This window comes from Aotus nancymaae, unplaced genomic scaffold (assembly GCF_030222135.1).
Source record: "Aotus nancymaae isolate 86718 unplaced genomic scaffold, 86718_ANA_hifiasm-v0.15.2.pri h1tg000046l, whole genome shotgun sequence".
NCBI lineage: Eukaryota > Metazoa > Chordata > Mammalia > Primates > Aotidae > Aotus > Aotus nancymaae.
Window position 1 is genome coordinate 30,726,694 of NW_026988460.1, and position 18,586 is coordinate 30,745,279.

At 47.0% G+C, this 18,586-nt stretch overlaps 1 protein-coding gene across 1 annotated transcript in view; it reads left to right on the top strand.

Moving 5' to 3' along the window:
- Positions 1–6,357: 6,357 nt before the first annotated feature.
- Positions 6,358–18,586, top strand: part of ITGB5 (integrin subunit beta 5) — a 125,359-nt gene continuing 113,130 nt past the window's right edge. The window contains exon 1 of the mRNA XM_012473867.3: positions 6,358–6,415. The gene's annotated coding sequence lies outside the window, so the exon portion shown is untranslated. The remainder of the gene's footprint in view (positions 6,416–18,586) is intronic.

The window sequence follows — 18,586 nt, forward strand, 5'->3', positions numbered from 1 at the left end:
TTTTCTGCCCCTGAACTCTTTTTCTTCCTGCATGTTAAATTACAGGCATGTGTCAGTAAAATATTTCTGACCTGGATTATAAATTGAATTGTCCAATATAAATCAAGTCACTTTGGGAGTGGGAAAATCTGAATTGTGAAATAGGAAACTTAACGAATCTGATTTTTAAGTTTTGTTTGTTTGTTTTTACGGGTAAAATAGGCATAACATAAAATTTGTTATTTTAACTTTTTTTTTTTTCTGACACTGAGTCTCCCTCTGTCACCCAGGCTGGAGTATAGTGGTACAGTCATGGCTCACTGCAGCCTTGACCTACTGGGCTTGAGCGATCCTCCCACCTTAGCCTCCTGAGTAGCTGGGACTACAGGCACATGCCACAATGCTAATTTTTTTTTTTTTTTTTTAAATAGGGATGGGATTTCACCATGTTGCCCAGGCTGGTCTCGAACTCCTGGGCTCAAGCAATCCACCCACCTCAGCCTCCCAAAGTGCTGGGGTTATAGGCGTGAACCACCATACCTGGCCCATTTTAACCACTTTTAAGTTTAGCATTCAGTAGCATTAAGTACATTCACCATGTTTTACAATTCTTACTACCATCTATTTCTTCAACTTTTCCATTATCCCAACCTGAGGCGGGGCATGGTGGCTCACTGCTGTAATCCCAGCGCTTTGAGAGGCTGAGGCAGGCAGATCACTGGAGATTAGGAGTTTGAGACCAAACTGAAAGTATTTACACATTAATTTAATTAATAGTCTCAATTCTCCTCTCTCTAGGGCCTGGTAAGCTCTATTCTACTTTCTGTCTCTGAATTTTATATTCTATATACTTTATATAAGTGGAATCATACAGTATTTTGTCATTTTCTACATGGCCTATTTCACTTGGCATGTTTTCAAGATTTATCTGTAGTATAACAGAATTTCTTTCCCTCCTTCTGTCCCTCCCTTCTTTCCTTCTTTTTCTTTTCTTTTCTTTTTTTTTTTTTTTTTTTGAGACAGGGCCTCACTCTGTCTCCCAAGCTGGAGTGCAGTAGTACAATCATGGCTCATGGCAGCCTCAACTTCCCCAGACTCGGGTGATCCAACCTCAGCCTCCCAAGTAGCTGGGACTACAGGTACGTCACCACACCCAGCTATTTTTTTTTTTTTTTTTTGAGACAAAGTCTCACTCTGTCCCCCAAACTGGAGTGCAATGGCATGGTCTTGGCTCACTGCAACCTCTGCCTCCTGGGTTCAAGAGATTCTCTTGCCTCAGCCTCCTGAGTAACTGGGACTATAGGCACGTGCCACCACACCCAGCTAATTGTTTTTGTATTTTTAGTAGAGATGGGGTTTTGCCATGTTGGCCAGGCTGGTCTCGAACTCCTGACCTCATGATCTGCTCACCTCTACCTCCCAGAGTGCTGAGATTACAGGTGTGAGCCACTGAGCCCAGCCAATTTTTGTATTTTTTGTAGAGATGGGGTTTCACCATGTTGCCCAGGCAGGTCTCAAACCCTGGGCTCAAGCAATCCTCCTGCCTCAGTCTCCCAAGGTGTTGGGATTACAGACGTGAGCCACTGCTCCCAGCTGCATGTCAGAATGTCAGAATTTCCACTCCTTTCCTTTTTTTTTTTTGTTTTGAGACAGGGTCTCACTCTGTTGCATATCTCACTTTAACCTCCAGGTACAGGGCTCCAACTCTAGGACTCAAGTGATTCTCCCTCCTCAATCTCCCTATGTTGCTCAGGCTGGTCTCAAACTCCTGGCCTCCAGCAATCATCCTGTCTCTGCCTCCCAAAGCTCTGGGATTACAGGCATGAGCCACTGCAAAAGGCTTTATTCGTTTATAAGGCTGATAACAGTCCATTGTATGTATCTACTACATCCTATCTTCTCTTCATCAGTTGATGGACACTTGGGTAGTTTCCACCTTTAGCTATTGCGAATAATGCTGCTATGAACCCTTGTGTACGGATATCTGTTTGAGTCCCTGCTTTCAATTTTTTGGAGCATATACCCAGAGCTGGAGTTGTTGGATCATATGATAAGTCTATATTTAATTCTTGAACTCATCATATTTTAAGACTAACAATAAGAAACATAAAATTTCTCTGAGTTATCCATGCTCAAACCCATAGTCAAACTGATCCAAAACCAGTAGCCTCCTTGGAGTCCAGAAGCTTAGCAGTGATCAGACATGGAATGTTCCAGAAGTAGCCACAAAGGAAACTGTTCCAGTGGCTGTGGGGAAGTTTTGCCTTGAGGTGAGCAATCAGTGCCTGGTGAATTTAACAAATAGAGAAAGTCAAAGCATTTGAAGGGCACCTCCACTCTCCAGCTTAATTAAAAAAAAAAAAGAAGAAGAAGAGATAAGAAAAAAGGCATAAACCAGAAAGTAAAAGCTCAGATGTATTAGAAAAGGCATCTCCAAACCAGTTTTAAGATATTGGAGGCTGGATCACCCAGGATTTAGAGCTTATGGCAGGTCTGGGCAAGTAAGGGGCTCAGGGAACCACCAGGTAGTATAGGAGCGGGACTAGTGTCAGGTCTCCATATGCAAGCCTGGAGCCTGAAAGTCTGAAGTCTTGCCTGCCTCGGCTGATCGGCTGATCGTCTCCCATGCACCGCCTGCAGTTTGCCATTGTCCCTGATCTCCCAGCGGAGCTTCCCGGGACAAATCCTTCACCCAATCCTGCCATCTTAACTGTTCTTATGATAATGTGAATACTTCTCACCCATCCTGCCATCTTAACTGCTCTTCTGCCTCACCCCCATCCACCACTGTAACTGAACTTGTGGTCATACATACTCCTTGCCCCTACCCCCCACCACTGTAACTGATCTTACTCTGCAACACCCCTGCCCCCCAAAAAACTACCCCAACCTATAAAGCCAATTCCCACCTTACCCCCTTCACCTGTCCTTTCTCGGATTCGGCCCACTTGCACCCAAGCGAGAAATAAAACAGCCTTGTTGCCCACACAAAGCCTGTTTGGAAGATCTCTATATTAAATGTATTTAATATTCAGTACTATTGGATGCAAATAACAGTAAGAATGGAAGCAGGGGCAGGTTTGATCGCAGAAGTTTCCAGGTGCAGTTTAGGTAAGTGGAGGTCTGTATTGTGTCTGAGTCTGAGACAGATCAAACTAATATTTCAACGGTTTGTAAAGCACCATAGTTGGCGTAAGGAAGGTGACACACAGAGGATCTGCTCCACAGGGCCTAGGCTTAAAGAATGCTGGACAAATGCTAATTTTTATGGTAGTTATTAACGCAATTTACCCAGTTTCCAGGACCCCACCCTCCTTCCATCTAATCTATCCAACACACCCCTGCCAGACAAATCTTTTAAAATCACCACTTGGGACACAACATCTCATAGCTCAAGCTCTTTCAGGGCTTTGATTGATTGACTGATTGAGACGCAGTCTTGCCCAGGCAGGAGTGCAGTGGCTCGATCTTGGCTTACTGCAACTTCCACCTCCTAGGTTCAAGTAATTCACAGGCCTCAGCCTCCAGAGTAGCTGGGATTACAAGCACCAGCCACCATACCCAGCTAATTTTTGTATTTTTAGCAGGGACAGGGTTTCACCATGTTTGGCCGGGCTCGTCTGGAACTTTGGCCTCAAGCTATCCAACTTTGGCCTCAAGCTATCCACCTGCCTCTGTCTCCCAAAGTGCTAGAATTAGAGGAATGAGCCTCGTGCTGCTGGCCCCTTTATTTATAATCATTGCCTCGAAAACTGGGATAAGAGTAGCTCCAAGGCCACTGACCTGAGGGGCAGGTAGCTCCAAGATAAACCCAGGGCAGTTCCTGTAAAATGTTTAGGGACAAGCATTTTCCATCAAAACAAACATGAGGATATTAAAGAATATGCTAACCCAAAATATCTCAGACTGGTCTCAGTAAATTTAGAAAGTTTATTTTGCCAAGGTTAAGGATGTGCCAATAATGGGAAGTCCTGATATGTGCCCAAGATGATTGCGGGGTCGGGGTACAGTTTGCTTTTATACGTTTTAGGGAGACACGAGATATCAATCAATATGTGTAAGATGTACATTGGTTCTGTTTTGTAAGACAGGACATGAAGTGGGGGCTTCCAGGTTAGAAGCAGATAAGAGACAAAAGGTTGCATTCTTTTGAGTCCTGGATCAGCTTTCCACTGAATAATTTAGTCTTGCTCAGTGAATCTGTATTTTTACACAAACAATAGGGAGGAGGGAGCAATCTGATATTCTTTTGTCTCAGGTGAGCCTCAGAGGGATGGCTTTGAGTTCTGTCTGTCCTTTGTCCACAAGGACTTCCTGTAGGCAAATTGTGAGGGAGGTACGTAGCTTCTTAACTTTGTAGCTATCTTATTTAAGAATAGAATGGGAGGCAGGTTTGCCTGACATGGTTCCCAGCTTGACTTTTCTCCTGGCTTAGCGATTTTGGGGACCCAGGATTTATTTTCCTTTCACAAATACTATAAAGGAGCTTTCTATGGACTGCTGCATCTTTGCCCCCAGGCACACTATACTGTACTTCAAGAAGTTTACTTCCTCAGGAATTGAGGCACCACCTTGTTAGAGTTTGGGAGGAGGTGACAAATAAAGGTTAACATCCAAACTCTTTAAGCTGGGCAGTTAGGACAGTTTTTCACTGGGCCCTCCAAGCCATTCTCCCACCTGGTCCCTGACCTGTAAAGGTGAGACCCCGTTGTTCTTTAGCCCTTACTGCTTCAGTTTTAGCCAAGCCATGCTGCACTTTTGAACAAGGCATCCCAGCTGTCACGTCCTCCAGCAGTTAACCCCTCTGTCTCTCCGTTTCCTCAACCGGATAATAGTAGGGTTTGTCGGGAGGATGAAATGAGTTAATATGGGTAAAGCACTTAGAACAGTGCCTGGCTGGCAGTGAGCTCTCTGTACTTGGTAGGTATTCTGTTGTAATCTTCCCCTACCTTCTCTCTCTTGACTATAAACCACTTGCTGTAGCCAAGCCAAGACCAAGGGATCCTTTGCGGGACCAGCTCAGGAAGACCCTACCCCTCTCCTTATTGGCCAATTCAGATCCAGCTCATATGTAAATGATAAGATGAAAGCCTGAGGACATGCTGTTTGATCACGGAAACTGACAGGTTATCAGTAAGGAAAACAAAGTATAGCGGCATATTCGCCAGTCTCAAATCCTTGAAAGGTGAAAACGTTAAAAAGTGAAAAGGGGCCGGGCGAGGTGGCTCACGCCTATCATCTCAGCACTTTAGGTGGCAGACACAGGAAGACTGTTTGGGCCCAGGAGTTCGAGATCAGCCTGGGCAACACAGCGAGACCCCCATCTCTACAAAACATGCAAAAATTGTCCGGGTATGGTGGTGCTAGCCTGTAGTCCCAGATACTCAGGAGGCTAAGGCAGAGGTTCCCTTGAGCCCAGGAAGTCCAGGCTGCAGTGAGCCGAGATTGGGCCATTGCACCCAGCCTGAGTGAGAGCGAGATGCCGTTAAAAAAAAAAAAAAAGTGAAACGTAGGTTTTACCTGTGCCTCCACGCCCCACTGTGCCCTCCCTTGCCCATCCAGAAGTCGCCTTGCGGTTCCACGCACGGGCGTCTACGTCCCACCTCGGGCGAGGGCCGCGGGCCGTGCGGCTTTGGGAGGAGGAGTGGCCCCGGCCCGACCCCAGTACCTGCTCGCCCTCTCGCAGTCTAGCAACCGTCTTTGGCCCAAGTAATCTCCGCTCGCCTAATGCGGCGTGCCCCGCCCCCTTCCCGTGGCGACGGGCGGCTAAGCAACCGGAGCGGGCTCTACTCAGTGTTTTCGAGCCCCCCCACGCCCCCAGTGAGCCGCGAGCGACTTCCACCTGGGCCAGTCGGGCCTCCGCGTCCCGGGCCGGTCCCCGCACAGGGCGGAGCTGGCCCGGCCCGGAGCTCGCCCCGCCCCGCCTCGCCGTAAGCTGACCGTGTGGCGGCCGGGCGGGGGCCTGGCAGGGGAGAGAAGGGGAGGAGAAAGGAGAGGAGGAAAGTGGAGCCTGGCGGGCCGGAGGGAGGAAAGGAAGGGGCGGAGGCGAAGGGCAAAGTGTGCCGGCGCGCGGGGGAGCCTCGGCGCGGGGCGCGTCTAGGAGCCCAAGTCGCGGCCGCGGACTGGGGCCAGCCCCTCCCCTGCCCGGAGCCGCCCGCCGGGGCAGCCGAGGCCCCAGGACTCGGCCGTGGTCGCTGCGGGAGGGATGGTGGCGGCGGGGCGCGGGCCAGCGCGGGCGCCGTGAGCCGGAGCTGCGCGCGGGGCATGCGGCTGCGGCCCCCGGCCCTCGGCCCCCGCGCTCCAGCCCCACTCGCCCGCCCCCGCGGAGTGCAGCGTCCGCGCCGCCGCTGAGGCAGGCGCCCCACCATGCCGCGGGTCCCGGCGCCGCTGTACGCCTGCCTCCTGGGGCTCTGCGCGCTCCTGCCCCGGCTCGCAGGTAAGCCGCGCCGCCCGCGGTGCCCAAAGAAACTTTGTCGCGCACACCGCCGCGGGCGGGCGTCTCGGAGGGGCGGGGAGCGCAGGCGGTGCCGGAGGGCGGAGGGCGCCCTCGGGGCACTCCCTGGTGAGCCAGTCGCTGGGGGACAACCACGCGGGGCTCTCCCGAACTGCGTGCGCCACCCCCCCGCGCGCAGCCCCGCCGGGCTGTCGGGAGTCGTCTGTCCCCTCCCGGGCTGAGGAGGAGCTTCCCTTCCTGTGTAAACAGCCCGGCCGGTCTGCTGACCTAGCCCGCCAGCGCCCGCGCCCACGGCACGGGGAGGACCGCCACTAGCCCTGACTTAGGGCCCGGGCTTTCCGTTCGCGGGCACAAAGCGACCCTTGCGGCTGGCCGGGGACGGGCGGGCTGCCGGCGGGAATGCTGCTGGTGCCCGGTGAAGCAAGGGAGGCTCGAAGCCCCAGCCAAAGCCCGGGGCCACCTCCGCTCCGGAGGGCTAGTCTGCACAGGGCCCAGAGCGAATCCTGGAGTTCGCTGCACCTAGACCAGCCGCCTTCGTTTGAAGATGCAGCCCCGTCCCCGCCTGCTTCCTCCTCACCCTCACCCAGGCCACCGCAAACCCGAGGGGGGACCCGCGTCCCAAACCACAGCCCCACCTGGGACTTTATCTTATTCCTTCTGCCTGACTTTATCCCGCGATTTGCACACACTCCGAGCCTCACACTCCCCTAACTGGTGGATTCTGGAGCAGAGGACAGGGACTGTGGAGATTGCCTTAGCCGGACGCTGCCGTGGGCTGGCATCTGTGCGAGGATCCCTCGGTTACCTGCTCTTAGTTTTCGGAGTTGGGAGAGGACCAGACGTGGCAGTTCGGAGGCCCTCGAGGAAGGATGCACTTGTTTGGGATGCGGACTTTCTCCTTTCCTTTAGGAAATAAGCGTGCTCTATTCACTTTCCAGCCGGAGATACTCGATTGCTCTTGTGAGCCAAGTGGTTGCCTGGCTGCCCGAGGGGAGCACTGTTCCCCCAGGCTGTCTCATTTACATGAAGGCAGTGGAGGATTAGGTTTAAGAGTGGAGGAGGGGTCTGAGTAAACAAAAAATTCGTTCAGACCCTAATTAAAACGTAATACTGTAGCGAGGTTTTTGTTTTTTGTTTTAAATGGGAAAATAATAACTCCAGAGCTTGGAGTAGATGCGTGGATTCCAAACACCCATCTGGCAGCCAGTGCCCATCATGGATATTTTCGTGGGTCCCTAGAGAAAGCGAAGAGAAAGGAGAAGTATCCCGCAACACACAGGAATGTATTTTTGTCAACACTCCCCTGCTCCACAAGGACTTTCCTTTAGTTTGAAAGTAGGCACTTATTCTTTTTTGGGGGGGAAATGTTCCTTTAATACTTTTTAGTGATAATAGACAGTAGATTTTAATTTTGGCAAAATAAGAAAATCTGGCAATCCTGTGTTAACCTGCACTTCTCTTTTTCTGTTTCTTTTGTTTTGTTTTTAAATCTTAGTTTTCTTTGAAAATCAGAAGTTTAGAAACGCCAAAAGAGATGGCTTCTAAGTTCCTCTCCAGCTTGACATTCTGTAATTGTGATAAACAAAATTATAATAATTTCCAGTTGCAATTTTTTTTTTTTTTTTTTTTTTTTTTGAGTCAGAGTTTCACTCTTGTAGCCCAGTCTGTAGTGCATTGGTGCCATCTCGGCTCACTGCAACCTCCACCTCTCAGGTTCAAGCGATTCTCCTGCCTTAGTCTCTGGAGTAGCAGGGATTACAGGCACCACCACCATGCCTGGCTAATTTTGTATTTTTAGTAAAGTCGGGGTTTCACCAGGTTGGCTGGGCAGGTCTTGAACTCCTGACCTCAGGTGATCTGCCTGCCTTGGCCCCCCAAAGTGCTGGGATTAAAGGCATGAGCCACCGTGCCAGGCTGCAAATAATTTTTAAAAATACATTATTTTCCACTTGCATCGTGCTTTCTCTTTTTCAAAGTTCACATCTTCACAGTGATGTCCGTTTTCTCACCTGGGCTCAGGAAGGAAGTAACTTGCCCTTCCCCTGTACTTGGATCAAGAGTGGTGAACCAGGGACAATGTTGGTCCAGTGCCCTTTGTCCTACCTGACTCAGCGTAGGAAGGAGAAAAGCACTGAGTATGGTGGTTCATTTGCAACTCTTTCAGGTTCCCCTTTCCCATTGCTCATTTCTCTTTTATTTTTTATTTTTTTATTTTTTGAGACGGAGTTTTGCTCTTGTTGCCCAAGCTGGAGTGCAATGGTGCCATCTCAGGTCACCGCAACCTCTGCCTCCCAGGTTCAAGTGATTCTTCTGCCTCAGCCTCCTGAGTAGTTGGGATTACAGGCATGCACCACCACAACCGTTTAATTTTGTATTTTTAGAAGAGACGACGTTTATCCATGTTGCTCAGGCTGGTCTCAAACTCAGGTGATCCGCCTGCCTTGGCCTCCCAAAGTGCTGGGATTACAGGTGTGAGCCACCACATCCAGCCTCCACCCATTTCTTTGACTACCGGTTGTGATGGTGGTGGTGGAGCAAGCCATGTCACTGGCCTCCAGAACTTGTTGCTTACCTCTTAAGGCCCTGAAGCTTCTTAGAGTTAGCAGAGGCTGACTCACAACTGTGTGATTTCTCCTAGTTTCTCAGTGTTGCTGAATTAACTTCAACATTCTGGTATTTTTTTTTTCTTCCCTCCTCTTCTTTTCTTCTTGAAGCACTACGGGTACTTTATTCAGGGTGTGTTTCTGTCTTGCTACTAGGAACATGATTTGAAAGAAAAAAACTTACTCTGAGAAAAGGAAGGTGACCCTTAAGGCCATGCCTGCCTGGGTGTCCCTGGACCAGTGGCTGAGTGGCTCTCTCTGTTACTATAACCTCACTTTCATCTCAGTACGGATTTCCAACTGGAAACTGACCTTAGGTTTCAGGGACTCATTTGAAACAAGTCCCTGGCCGGCTGACAACCCCTTCCCGACCCCACCAAGTGTTATCTCCTGCTCTCTCTATTAACTTATGGCCAAGAGACTGCAGACCGAACCCTAGGACATGGTCATCCCACAAAACCAGGGCTCTCACTGAGGTGAGGCTTTTCCACGCTGCCTTTGCTAAAACAGAGAGGAGCACCGTCTTGATTCTGCAACACCACTGGAATTATGTGTGCTATCACATTCATTTCTTTTTAAAAAGCAATCAAGTGTTCTTCTAGTGAATGCCCTGCACATCCTAAGAAAGCTCTTTGTTTTATTTAGTGGACTCTTGTTGGCAGCACCCTTCCCCTCCCCCTCACCCCCTACCACATTTCCTGTGGTCTGTGATGGGGTTGTTGGAATCTGGCTGTGTCTGCTGCTCTCTGTAGGTAACCAAGCACTGGTTTAGAGCTGACAGGACAATGAAATGCAAACAGCGCGTCATTGGTCTGTAGACTGCTGTTTATCCTGTGGATTTACATTTTAACTCCATCATCCTTGAGTTGGGGGAGCTTTTTATAAAGGGGATTGAGGCAGAAGAGGGCAGGGTCTAATTAACTCTAATTAGTATTCCCCGCCTGCTTGTTCTCCATGCTTATTTAGCTACTGAGGCAACGGGGAATTAAAATATCTAAGTAGTTTGGCAAAAGGCCCTTTGTGCCTGTGTGCCCTGGTAACTACTTTTTCTTCTTCAGCCTGGCCATGGAAATATTCTGAGATGCTTTAACGATATCAGTAATGTGGGACAATTACATACTACTTAATAATAGGGCCCCTTTCACATGGCAGTGTGCAGCTGGGTTAATGGGATAGGGTCTCTTTTCACAGGTATTTCCAGTTGGCTGGAGCTGAGGGCCTTGGAGAGCTGACTGCCCTGGTTTGTTTTCCTTCTTTCCGGTTGGAATGGGACTAATGGCCTCTATAAATGTAAAGGAACGCTTTATTTAGAGGCGTCCATTTGTTTCTGAGCTTCTTGCTTCCGTTGAATGCAGGGTTTGCTTCCCGGGGCCACTTGGTGAAAAGTTTGTTCCAAGACAGGCTTGATTCATCCCCTAAGGCTGATGCTTTGAAGGCACTGCAGGGTAGCCTGCCCTCTCTTTATGGGATTCCATCCCCAACTCCAGCCAGACATTTTCAGAGCTAGTTGTCTCTTGTAGAGCTGGGATCTACTTCTGCAACTTGTTCCCTTTAGTTATTCTCAGCTCCCACTCAGAGTGATCCTGAGATCCAACTCAAGTCAGATCATGTCTCTCTGCTTAAAACCTTCGAATGGCTTCCCAGAGTCCTGCCAGGCTCCGTGAACTCTCCCCCGACTTCCATAACTTTCCTTCCATGCGTCCCAGAAAGTTTCCTTCACCACTTTCCCTTCGTATCCTTTGCTCTAGCAGCATGGGCCTCCCACTGTCCCTCCAGTGTGCCAGCCATGCTCCCACGGCAGCCCTTCTCCCTGCCTGGAATACTCTCCAAGATAGCTGCATGACTGGCTTCCTCCACCCTGCAACCCTTTTCTTAGCGTCTCTTGCTCAGCCAAGTTTTCTCTGGCCGCTCCCAGCTACAGCTGCAGCCTCTTCCCTGTATCCCACGTTCTTTTTATCTCCTTTCCTTCTTTAATTTTTGTCCTTAGCACACATCACCACCTAATGTAACTACATATCTTATTCACTGTCTATTTCCCCTAAGTAGAATTCTTCCTCAGCCAGGATGTGAGCTCCATGAATAAGGGAGTCTTGTTAGGTTTATTCATCTCTGTATCCTCCATGCCTAGAACAGTGCCAGACACAAAGACACATATTTGTCGAATGAATAAGGGATGAATCTGAGTCTTGGTAATTGGGAGGTGAAGAGGGGATGTATCCCATCCTCAATTCCCTGCTGCCTTCTACAGCTAGCTTTGAAGTCAGGGACTATGAATGTGGCATCTTAGGAAGAAACATCCTGGGAAAAAGAGATTCTGTTGGAATGTGTCAGGATTTTTTCTTTCTTTCTTTCTTTCTTTTTTTTTTTGACAGAGTCTCGGTCTGTCACCCAGGTTGGAGTGCATTGGCGCGATTTCTGCTCACCACAACCTCCTCCTCCCAGATTCAAGCGATTCTCCTGCCTCAGCCTCCCAAGTAGCTGGGATTATAGGCATGCATCACTGCGCCTGGCTAATTTTTGTATTTCTAGTAGAGATGGGGTTTCGCCATGTTGGCCAGGCTGGTCTTGAATTCCTCAGGTGATCTGCCCGCCTCAGCCTCCCAAAGTGCTGGGGTTACAGGCGTGAGCCACCATGGCCGGTCTTGTGTCAGGATTTTTTGAGCTGGTGTGGAGGCCATTTGGTCCACTCCCTGAATTATTTGCATGAGGAAGCTGAAGTTTACTTGAGGAAGTGACTTGCCCTAGGTCATATAACCAACAAGGACAGAACAATTCCTTGGATCTTTTATGCCCAGGATATCCTGTTCTCTTTCCCTGCATCCCTGGGTAGAGTAGAACTATCTCCTCCTCCTGCTCTCATAGCCCATTCCATTAGAGAGACTAGGGACTGCAGCTGGTCTGTCTCACCTGCTACCTGGTGAATTGCCCTGGTCTCATTTACCTGTGTCCCTGACACAGCCACAATGCTTAGTGCTCAATTAATCCCTCCTCTCCTCCAAGGATTTTAATGGCCTTAGAAAAACTTTATTTTAAATATTTTGGCTAGGCGTGGTGGCTCACACCTGTAATTCTAGCACTTTGGGAGGCCGATGCAGGTAGATTTCCTGAGGTCAGGAGTTCGAGACCACCCTGGCCAACATGGCGAAACCCAGTCTCTACTAAAAATATAAAGATTAGCTGGGCATGGTGGCATGTGCCTGTAATCCCAACTACTCAGGAAGCTGAGACAGGAGGATCACTTGAACCTCGGAGGCCAAGGTTGCAGTGAGCTGAGATCACACCATTGTACTCCAACCTGGGCAACAGATAGAGACTCTGTTTCAAAAAAAAATAAAAAATAAATAAATCCCTTTACATACGTACTTCTTTTTTTCTTGTTTTTTTTTTTTTTTTTTTTTTTTTTTGAGATGGAGTCTCGCTCTGTTGCCCAGGCTGGAGTACAGTGACGTGATCTGAACTCACTGCAACCTCTGCCTCCTGGGTTCAATCGATTCTCATGCCTCAGTCTTCCAAGTAGCTGAGATACAGGCATGTGCCACCATGCCCGGTTAATTTTTTGTATTTTTAGTAGAGATGGGGCTTCATCATGTAGGCCAAGCTGGTCTTGCACTCCTGACCTCAGGTGATCTGCCTGCCTCAGTCTCCCAAAGTGCTGGGATTATAGACATTAGCCACTGTCCTTGGTGTCTCTCTTATTTATATATATATTTTTTAGAAAGACAGAATTTCGCTCTGTCACCCAGGCTGGAGTGCATTGTCATGATCATGGCCTACTGCAGCTTTAACTCCTGGCCTCAGTTGATCCTCCCACCCGGTCCTTGCAAAGTGTTGAGATTACAGACGTGAGCTAGTGTGCCTGGCCCTAAAAAAAACTTTCTAGGCCGGGCGCAGTGGCTCACACCTGTAATCCCAGCACTTTGGGAGGCCAAGGCGGGTGGATCACAAGGTCAAGAGATCGAGACTATCCTGGTCAACATGGTGAAACCCGTCTCTACTAAAAATACAAAAAAATTAGCTGGGCATGGTGGCGCGTGCCTGTAATCCCAGCTACTCAGGAGGCTGAGGTAGGAGAATTGCCTGAACCCAGGAGGCGGAGGTTGCGGTGAGCTGAGATCGCGCCATTGCACTCCAGCCTGGGTAACAAGAGCGAAACTCCGTCTCAAAAAAAAAAAAAAAAGAAAAGGTTTCTAAAAATTTAGAACAGTTTTAGATTTCCAGAAAAATTGAGAAGACAGTGCAAAGAGTTCCCATCCACCTCACACCCAGTTTTGCCTATTATTAACAGCTTACGTTAGTATGGTACCTTTATTACAATTAATGAACCATATTGACATATTATTATTAACTAAAGTCCATCCATTTAGATTTCCTTAGTCTTTTTTTAGATTTCCTTACCTAAGTCTTCTTTCCGTTCTGGGATCCCATCCAAGATACCACAAAACACTAAGTTGTCATGTCACCTTGGATTCCTATGGCTATGACAGTTTCTCAGTCTTTTCCTTGTTTTTTATGGAAAAACAAGGAGAGTACTGGTCAGATATTTTGTAGATCATCCCCTCTTGGGATTTGTCTGATGTTTTTTCCCATGATTAGACAGAATTTGGAAGAAGAACATAGAGGTAATCAATTGCTTTTTTAAAAAATTACCTTTTGATAGGTAATATATTCCCATAATTTTTTAAAAGTATAACTCAAAGTGAGAAGCCTCTCTTCTTTCTTGTTGCCCTTCAGTGCAGGATATTTCTGTGACCCCCTTTCCTAAACAGATTATTCCTATATAATTCCTATTATAAAGCTAATAAGCTTTCTTATGTATCCTGAGGGTTTCTGTGCATCATATCTATTCATATATTCTATGTATATATCCTGAGGGATATATGTTACAAATATCCCTCTTCCATTTTTATTCAAAGGCAGCACAAAACACAGTATGGATCTTGCTTTTTATTTTTAACTTAGCTTCATGTCAATACAGAGAGCATGCTCATTTTTTCTTTACAGCTGTATAGTACTCCATTGTCTGAATTGGTGTTTTAAAAATAGAAGTCAGATCTGTAAGGCTGGTGTTGTTGAGTGTTGCGCAGATGTCTCATGTTCATAAAGGCAGTCTAGCATGAGAACTGCTGGGATAGAACCTTTCTAGAGCATTTTTGCATTTCATGGTAACATGTAGACATATGGCTGTTTAGTTGCAAGAGTCTATACTGGGACTCTTTTGTCCATTGTGTGACAAATGTGAGGGCCTGATTCAGGGTGTGGGGAGAAGCATTCCAGGGCATTGCCAACTTCAAGGCAGAAAGGCCATTCTAACTTCTGTATTCACTTCTGTTATCCCACTGAATATTCTGGATCAGGAAATGCCAATTGCAGGTATATGTCTGTTTTAGTAATAGTTGTCTGATCTTGGACCTCTGGGGTGTACAGAAGTGGGGAGAGGCTGAATGGAAGGAGGCCAACTAGGAGGCTATGGCAGGAATTTAGACCAGAGGGCCTGGCTTGGACTGTTGGGGCTGGAGGTTGCAGACAGGAAGGGTTGGCTTAGGATAAACATTTCTTGCATCTTGAAGGAATGACCAACCGGACATGGTGGCTCCCTGGATGATTGATAAACACAGGGGTGAGTCAGTAAATTTCAGAAGAACATATTTTTAGATTATAGTTTGCAGTAAACCTTGAGCTTCAGAGACATTAAGCAAAAGAGATACAGGGAGTTGCCACTGAACTGAGAATAGTCACTATGCAGACAGCAACGAAGATGAGATGTGGCCATCGTCTGAGCTGCTAGTTCCTGTTTCCGTGACCTGGACCTACCACTCTGACATTTGTGAACTCTGGCTGTTTAGTTTTTTATTCATCGCTTCCTTCCTTTTCAAAATGCTTATTGGTGCCGAGTGACTCATCCAGCAAAGTCCAAACTCTGAAATATTAATAGGTGGAGAGAGGAAAGATGCCAAGGGAGTGAGTCTGGCACTACACCTATCAGCCTACAGCCTGTGGTTTTGGATCTTGGAGTACTTGTCTGGTACCTGTACCTGGCACAGTGTGAGTTCCTGGACATCAAGGCCTGGTGGATCATTCCCCTGTGCATCTCTAGCATCCCCCAGTCCAGTGCTGAGCATTTAGGGTTTGTTGAATGCAGAGTTTTCTGGATTTGAATCACTAAGTGAGCCAAGTGTGGTAGCTCATGCCTGTAATCCTAGCACTTTGGGAAGCTCAGGCAGGAGGATCACTTGAGCCCAGGAGTTTGAGAGCAGACTGGGCAACATGGCAAGACCCTGTCTCCACCAAAAATTAAAAATTAAAAAAAAAAAATTAGCCAGGTGTGGTAGTGTGTACCTGCAGTCTCAGCTACTTGGGAGGCTGAGGTGGGAAGATCACTTGAGGCCAGAAGTTTGAGGCTACAGTGATAGCACTACTGCACTCCAGCCTGGGCAACAGCGCCAAACCCTGTCTCAAACAAACAAGAAATCAAAAAAAGAAAACTCACTGAGTGAGTGAATTCATTTAAAATTAGAAGGACCTGCCTAGGTCCAGCTTCCCAGTAGGTTGTGTTCAGACCTTTTTGGTCCACATTTGGACCTGGGATAGCTTTTCCTCCTGAAGTAAGGTGAGGCACGGTGGGTGGGTCCCAGCAGCACCAGAGCCTCCTGCCGCAGGCCTCCCTGGGTGAGGTCAATGAGGATGAGGAGGCGGAGGGTTCAGGCTTGGGGCTGGTGGAAACCTTTGTTCTCACCCCCTGTGGGCTGTCAAAGCTTCTCTTCCTTTCTTCCTAGTCTCTCAGGTTCTGGCTGTTTCTCCCTCCCCTTCTGTCCCAGCTACCATCCTTATCTCAATTGGTATTTCTTCCTTCTAAAGTCCTGGGGTGACATGGTAAAGCTTCCTTCCCCCCTCCACCACCTCCTGCACCCACCCCTCTCCCAGTCAGCAATTATGCCATTTGCAATTTCTGTGAGTTTTTACTGCTAGTGACAAAGGAGAGGCAGAGAGTTAAAATTAGCAAATTAGGGAAATGTTCCAGTTGCAAGACATTGGTTTTTTGTGGTTTTTTTTAACCCCTATTTTGGCACTTCTTCTCTTTTACTTTTTTTTTTTTTTTTTTTTTTTTTGAGATGGAGTTTCATTCTTGTTACCCAGGCTGGAGTGCAATGGCGCAATCTGGGCTCACTGCAACCTCCGCCTCCTGGGTTCAAGCAATTCTCCTGCCTCAGCCTCCAGAGTAGCTGGGATTACAGGCATGCACCACCATACCCAGCTAATTTTTTGTATTTTTAGTAGAGACGGAGTTTCACCATGTTGACCAGGATGGTCTTGATCTCTTGACCTCATGATCCACCCGCCTCGGCCTCTCAAAGTGCTGAGATTACAGGCGTGAGCCACCGCGCCCGGCCCCCTCTTTTACTTTTTAAATGTTTCTTTTCTTTTTCCAGCTTTATGGAGGTATGGTTGACAAATAAAAATTGTATATATTTGATATGATGTTTTACTATATGTATACATTTGCAGTGATTACTACAATCCAGCTAATTCACATATTCTTCCCCTCCAATAGTTACCTTTTTGTGTGTGTGGTGAGAGTGTTTAAGATCTACTCTCTTAGTAATTCTCAAGTATACAATGCATTGTATTAACTGTAGTCACCATTCTGCATCATAGGTCTCCAGAACTTATTTATTCTCTCTGACTGAAACTTTGTACCCTTTAACCATCTCCCCTTTCTCCATCCCACCCCTACCAGCGATGGCAAACACCATTTTACTCTCTGTTTCTCTGAGTTCAACTTTTTTCCACTCCACATATAAATGACATAATGCAGTATGTCTTTCTGTGCCTGACTTCATAGTCTTCTCCAGGTTCATCCTGGAGTGATTTTCTCCATTTTTTAAAGGCTGAATAGATTCCATTGTATGTATATACTACTTTTTAAAATTTTACATTTTCTTCATCTGTCTGTTGATTCCACATCTTGGCTGTTATGAATAGTGCTGCAAGGAACATGGGGGTGCAGATATGTCTTTGACACACTGATTTCATTTTCTTTGGCTATATACCCAGAAGTGGAATTGCTGAAACACACATTAGTTCTAGTTTAAGGAATCTCCATACCGTTTTCCCTAATAGCTGTACTAATTTACATTCCCACCAACAGTGTACAAAGTTTCCCGGTTCCCTTTTATCCACATTCTTGCTAGCACTGGCAATCTTTTGTCTTTTTGTTTTTTTGGAAAAAAAAAAAAAAAGAATCTTGCTCTGTCGCCCAGGCTGGAGGGCAGTGGTGCCATCTTGGCTCACTACAGCTTCCGCCTCCCAGGTTCAAGTGATTGTCCTGCCTCAACCTCTGGAGTAGCTGGAATTACAGGCATGTACCATGGTGTCTGGCTATTTATTTTATTTTATTTTTTTAGTAGAGATGGGGTTTCACCATGTTAGGCTGGTCTCGAACTCCTGACCTCATGTGATCTACCCGCCTCAGTGTCCCAAAGTGCTGGGATTACAGGTGTGAGCCACTGTGCCTGGCCTGCCTTTTTGATAATAGCCATTCTAACAGGTATGAAATGATAGCTTATTGTCATTTTAACTTGCATTTCCCTGATGATTAGTGATGTGGGACATTTTTTCATATACATGTTAGCTGTTTGTATGTCTTCTTTTGGAAAATGTCTATTAAGTCCGTTGCTCATTTTTCTTTTCTTTTTTTTTTTTGAGACAGAGTCTCATTCTGCCACCCAGGCTGGAGTTCAGTGGCTCTCTCTTGGCTCACTGCAGCCTCTGCCTCTTGGGTTCAAGTGATTCTCATGCCTCAGCCTCTCGAGTAGCTGGGATTACAGGGGTGCACCACCATACTCAGCTAATTTTTATATTTTTAGTAGAGACAGGGTTTCACCATGTTGCACAGGCTGGTCTCAAACCCCTGACCTCAGGTGATCCACCTATCTCAGTCTCCTAAGGTGCTGGGATTATAGGCATAAGCCACCATGCCTGCCCCATTGCTCATTTTTTTAATTGGGTTATTTGTTTCCTTAACATTGAGTTGTTTGAATTCTTTATGTATTTGGATATTAACCCCTTATCAGATGTATGGTTTGCAAATATTCTCTTGCATATAGTGGGTTGTTTCTTCACTCTGTTCTTTGCTGTGCAGAAGCTTTTCAGTTTGATAGAATTCCATTTGCCTATTTTCATTTTTGTTGCCTGCGCTTCTAGGGTAATATTCAAAAATCATTGCCTAGTCCAATGTCAGGAAGCCTTTCTCGTATGTTTTCTCTTGGCAGTTTTACATTTCAGGTGTTACATTTAAGGTTTTAATCCACATTGAGTTGATTTTTTAAATACAGTGTGAGATAAGGGTCCAGTTTCATTCTTCTGTATGTGGATATCTGGTTGTCCCAAAACCATTTATTGAAGAGACCAGCCTTTCCACATTGTGTGTTCTTGACCACTTTGTTGAAGATCAGTTCACTGTAAATGCCTGGATTTATTTCTGGGTGCTTTATTCTGTTCCATTGGTCTATATGTTTGTTTTTATGCCAGTACCATGCTGTTTTAATTATAG